The sequence below is a fragment of the Tamandua tetradactyla genome, chromosome 25, assembly GCF_023851605.1.
Source record: "Tamandua tetradactyla isolate mTamTet1 chromosome 25, mTamTet1.pri, whole genome shotgun sequence".
Classification (NCBI taxonomy): Eukaryota; Metazoa; Chordata; class Mammalia; order Pilosa; family Myrmecophagidae; genus Tamandua; species Tamandua tetradactyla.
This window is the reverse complement of record NC_135351.1, coordinates 20,381,943-20,387,942: the sequence shown is the minus strand read 5'-3', so window position 1 is coordinate 20,387,942 and position 6,000 is coordinate 20,381,943.

The window sequence follows — 6,000 nt, the reverse complement described above, 5'->3', positions numbered from 1 at the left end:
AGTAATGCCACTGCAATTCATAGATAATAAATACCTATCATTTTTCATACTCCAAATAATGTCATGTAAAAGAGAAATCAAAGGAAGGCAGTTTAGTTTTAAAATAAAAGTTTATCTACCCAGGCATGGCTACATTCACAGTTCACAAAATATATGTTCATACAAGGTTAATCCCACAGAATGCATTCATTTGTTCATTTAATTCATGCAATTAATTAACTACTCATTGAGTGCCTTCTAGATTGCAAGTCACGTTCTAGGCATTGGGAAAGCAGAAATGAAATAAAAGAAATGCAACCTCTGCTCTTATGGAATTTATCTTCTCTCTTTTGAGAGAAAGATACTCACCATATAAATAGGTAAATAACAACATGATTTCTTTTGGTGATAAGGTCCACCAGAAAATAACACAGACTGTTGAGATAAAGGATTGTTGGTGGGGGATGGTAGCTACTTCAGGTCAGATGGTCAGGTAGAGTCTCTCTGAGACCATCAAGATGTGAAAGAGGTAACCAGACAGGGGAATTAGCAAGCCCTGACATGGAGCAAAGCTGGATGTGTTTGAGAAAAAGAAAGAAGTTCAGCGTTCTAGTTTGCAAGGTGCTGGAATGCAATATACCAGAAACAAAGCACCTTTAAAAAAGGGGAATTTATAAAGTTGCAAGTTTACATGCTCTAAGGCTGTGAAAATGTCTGAATTAAAGCAAAGCCATGGAAATGTCCAATCTAAGATATCCAGGGAAAGATACCATGGTTCAAGAAGGCCAGTGACATTCAGGGTTTCTCTTTCAGCTGGAAGGGCACATGGCAAAGTCTGCTACCTTTCTCTCTAGGCTTCTTGTTTTATGAAGCTCCCCTGGGGGTATTTTCCTTTTTCATCTCCAAAGGTCTCTGACTGTGCGGGCTCTTGTGCTCTGAAGCTTTTTCCAAAATGATTCCCTCTTAAATGGCTCCAGTAAGCAACCCTACCTTGAATGGGTGGAGACATATCTCAATGGAAGCCATCTAATCAAAAGTTACCACCCACAATTGGGTGGGTCACATCTCCATGGATAATAAAAAAGCTCCCATCTAACAATATTGAATGAGGATTAAAGGACATGGCTTTTCTGGGGTTTATAACAGATTCGAATTGGCACAGCCAATGTGGCAGGAGGATAATGTTTTAGAAGGTAAAAAAGCACAGCCACATCATATAGGGCTTTGAAGGTGGAAATAGAAAGTTGGGTTTTGTTCTAAGCATTACATGAAATCATTGGGAAATTTTAAAGAGAAGTGTGACATGATCCGATTTACATTTTAAAATGTAAAGCCTGGAAACTTCCAATTATGATAGCATGGCAGACTAGATTTCCTGAATGACTCTCTCATTTAACAAAAAAAGTACAAATTCTGAATAACTTTCTATTGTTAATGCTTTCATGATCTGGCAAAAAAAGTAAGGAATTTTCCAATGCCAAAATGAAATAAAAACAGGAATCCTAGGAGGTATAACTCTGAAATTGGCTTTTATCCTGAGGGTATTTGCTCAACTTTGGTGAACTTTAGCTTCTGTTTTGACTGCTACTCAAGGCATCAAGGAGATAAAATCTAGAGCCTAGCCAAGGTGGAAGTCTAGAGACAAACCCCATATAAAGCTCAGATTCCAAAGGGATGGATCTTAGAGGAGAATGAGAAGTGAAACCACAGTGCAGAAGGAGAAAGCAGGCGCTTCCAAACAATGTTGGTGGGAATAAAAAATGAGAGAACCTCTTTGGAAGAAGGTCTGGCAGTTAGTGATAAAACTAAACATAATCCTGCTCTATGACCCAGCAATTCTGCTCCTAAGGTCCTTACCCAAGAGGAAGGAAAACATATGTCCAAAAAATGACTTGTATGGGAATACTCATAGAAGCTTTATTTATAATAGCCTCAAACTGGAAATGGCCCAAGCATGTATCAACAGGAGAATGTATAAATAAATTGTGGTATATGTATACAATAGAATACTAGTTAGCAATCAAAAGGAACAAACTACCGATAAATACAACAACATGGATAAATCTCAAAAACACTATGCTGAATGAAAGAAGCCTTGCACGAAAGAGCACATGCTGTGTGATTTCATTTATACGGAATCTAGAACAAACTAATCTAAGGAGGAAAAAGATCGGAACAATTGATGCCTCTGGGTTTGGAGGTGGGGTGTGGGTTGACTGAGAAAAGGCAACATTCCTTATGTTATGTTAACATTCTGTATGGTAATAGGATTTAAAACTTATAAAAGAATAAACAAGATTTATGCATGTAATTGCATTTAAGTTTTATCCTCCAAAAAGTAAAAGAAAGAACTGTAAACAAACATTGCTTAAAGTTAATAATATATATGTTGAAGTGTACTTTCAAATGTATCAAAAAAAGAGATGGGGTGATAATGGATAGAGGGATAGATATATGGGTCAACATAAGATAAAGCAAATATAGTAAAATGTTTATCATGGAAGTCACGTGGTTGGAATATAGATATTCATGGTATGAGTCTTTCATTTTTTTTATGTTTCAAAGTTTTCATACTAAAAATAAAGGTAAATATATTTATTATTAATGTCCTCTTTCCTAAGTGGGATGATGGGTACATTTGGTGCTTGTTTTCATTATGCAACATAAAATTTGAACATTGTATACACTTTTGTATGTATGATGACAACAACAACACATCATTCTTGCTACTTTGTGATGAATGGATCAAAAAAGTCAAGCATAGAAGCAAAGACACCAGCTCCAAGGCGACTGCAGTAGACCAGGCAAAACTTGACGGGAGCTTTGCTAAGGGTGACAGCAGTGGAGGTCAGAGAGGAGGTTGAATTTATGATATATTTTGGTACCAGTGAGAAACTGGATATGAAATGAATACAGAGATGAGGAAAGCATAGGAAATAAGAATGACTGCCTCTATTTTGGTCTGTATTTCTGGGTGGCTATAGATGCCATAAATTGAGAAGGGCAAAGTTAAGAAAGGAAGGGTTTAATGGGGCCAGACAAAATTCTCTTTTGGTCAAGTTTGATGCCTATTAGATTTTAAAAGTGAAGTTACCAAGTCGATATGTAATATAAGAATCTGGGTGAGAAGTTAGGGTTTGAAGTCCTTAGTACATCAGTGATGTATTTAATTATTTATAATATTAAATGCTTAAATATATACTAACAACAGCCTAGTTATATAAATTATGGTGATTGTAGTGGACTATCATGCAGCCATAAACAAGAGTGTAGATTCACATAGACTGATGTTAAAGGTGTCCAGGATACATTGTTTTTTGTTTTTTGTTTTTTTTTTTTTTTGCATGGGCAGGCCCCAGGAATTGAACCCAGGTCTCTGGCATGGTAGGCAGGAACTCTGCCTGCTGAGTCACCATGGCCCACCCCAGGATATATTGTTAAAAAAAAAGTGGCAGAACCGTTATACTGTATGACTTGTGTAAAACATAGTCACATATATATATCCTTGAGTTCTAGTTTGCTAGCTGCCCAGAATGCAAAATACCAGAAACAGAATGGCTTTTAAAAGGGGGAATTTAATAAGTTGCTAGTTTGAGTTCTGAGGCGAGAAGATGTCCCAATTAAAGCAAGTCTATAGAAATGCCCAATCAAAGGCATCCAGGGACAGATACCTTGATTCAAGAAGGCCAGTGAAGTTCAGAGTCTCTCTCTTATCTGGAAAGGCATACGGTGAACACAGTCAGAGTTTCTCTCTCAGCTGGAAGGGCACATGGTGAAAACAGTCAGGGTTCCTCTCTCATCTGGAAGGGCACATGGCGAACATGGCATCATCTGCTAGCTTCTTCTCCTGGCTTCCTGTTTCATGAAGCTCCCCGGGAGGCGTTTTCCTTCTTTATCTCCAAAGGTCGCTGGCTGGTGGACTCTGCTTCTTGTGGCTATGTCGTTCTGCTCTGCTCTCTCTGAATCTCCCTTGTTCTCCAAAATGTTATATAGAATTTCAGAAACTAATCAAGACCCACCCAAATGGGTGGAGACACATCTCCCCTAATCTAGCTTAACAACCCCTGTTGATCAAATCACATCTCCAGGGAGATGATCCAATCACAGCTTCAAACATGCAGTGTTGAATAAGGATTATTCTGCCTTCACAAAATGAGATTTTGATTAAAACATGGCTTTTCTAGGGGACATGCATCCTTTCAAACCAGCACATTGTACATGAATGGAAAGTTTCTGGAAGACACCTAAGAAGGTGTCAACAGTGGACACTTGCCCAGAGGTAAAGGTAGAGGTAAAGGTAGAAGCAACATAAGGGGAGGGTGGATTTTATTTACCCTTTTCTTTCATTTTAAATTTTACTTTGAACATGTATTCTGTAAGTAAATACATAAATAAATAACTAGGTGGTGGTTTGTTGATTTTTTTCAATAGGGGTATTGTGGATTGAATCATTTCCCCCACAAAAGACATATTCAAGTCTTAATCTGGGTTCTTCTGGGTTTGAACTCATCTGTAAATCGAATCTTTAGAGATGTTACTATCAGTTTAGGTGTGGACTCATTTGTGAAGAGGCTCTTAATCCATAGGGCTGGAGGCCTAACAAAGAAATGAAATTCACAAGAGGAGACCAAGGAGAGAGACCCCATATGACAGAGGCAGAAATGCAGCCAAGGAACCCCAAGGATAGTAGCGAGCCAGGGCCAGAATGCCACAGATTCCCAGGGAAATCACACCTAGAGAGAATTTGATTTTGGACTTTTGGTCTCCAAAGCCTGAGCTAATAAATTCCTGTTGTTCAGCTAACCGGTGTGTGGCATTTTTTTACAGCAGCCCTGGCAAACTAAGACAAGGGGCTTCAGGGTATGAAAGAAAGAACTAAACTAGGAAACTAGAGACTTTAATTTTCTCATTTGTAAAGTATTATCACTCAACAAATATATCGCTGCATTCAAAGTCCCTTCTAAGCTCATTTTGTCTCACTCCATATTCCATTTGAGCTTATTTATTTATACCAACACACAAACTCAAACACTCTGTTTTATATCAGTTGAATCCAATTTAATCCAATTCTATTCAATTCAAAGGTCATGATTGTTCATCTACTCTGTCCTAGGAACTGTATAAATCACAGGACATTAAAAGACAATCCAAACCCCTACCTTACTCTGGCCTGGTTGGGGAGACAGTCGTATAAACAATTGCAATATCCTTTGCAATAACAAAGGCATAGAAAAATTCTAGAGGTGAAGCAAAGGGAACAGTGGTGAACTCTTTCTGGGAAGACCAGAAGAGTCCTCTTTGATAGATTGTATTACAGCTTACCAGTATCTGCTTGCCCTTCCTTGGAGACAATTATATGTTTCCAATTCACTGAAGTCAGGCTTGGCCATGAGACTTGTTTTGGCTAAAGAAATATGAGAAGAAGTGATGTGTGTCACATCCATGCAGAAATTTAAATGCAGTTTTTGCTTTGTCACACTAGCCTGGTTCCAGAATCAACTTATCAGAGAAACTTCCAAGACTAGTCAACATCAAAAACAAAACAAAACAAAACAAAACCACCACCCACTTCCCACTATCACTCTCAATCCCTTTTTCTACTTTATTCTTCATTATTGTATTGCTTTTATCCTCGACCCAAAAAGTATATTTGCTTGTTTATTTAGTTTCAGTTTCCCTTGCCTCCAAAATAGAAGCCTCAAGAGTGCCCAAACTTTGATTTTTCCACTGCTATCTCACCAATGCCTAAAACAATGCCTAGCACATGGTAAACACTCAATATATATTTGTTGGATGAATATTTGTGTAAAATACCTAACTTTACTGAATGCTAACTAATGCCATGCTCCATGCTTTACCTGATTTTATGTGTGAGGTCTTATCCCCATCTCACCGAGGAGGAAGTGGAGACTCGAGGAGGTTACCTAAACCACGTCAGGTCCCTGTGGCAAGTGGTCCAGCCCAGCCTCAGTCCCAGGCTGGCTGCATGCAAGTTCATGCTCTCAGCCATAATATGCTAAT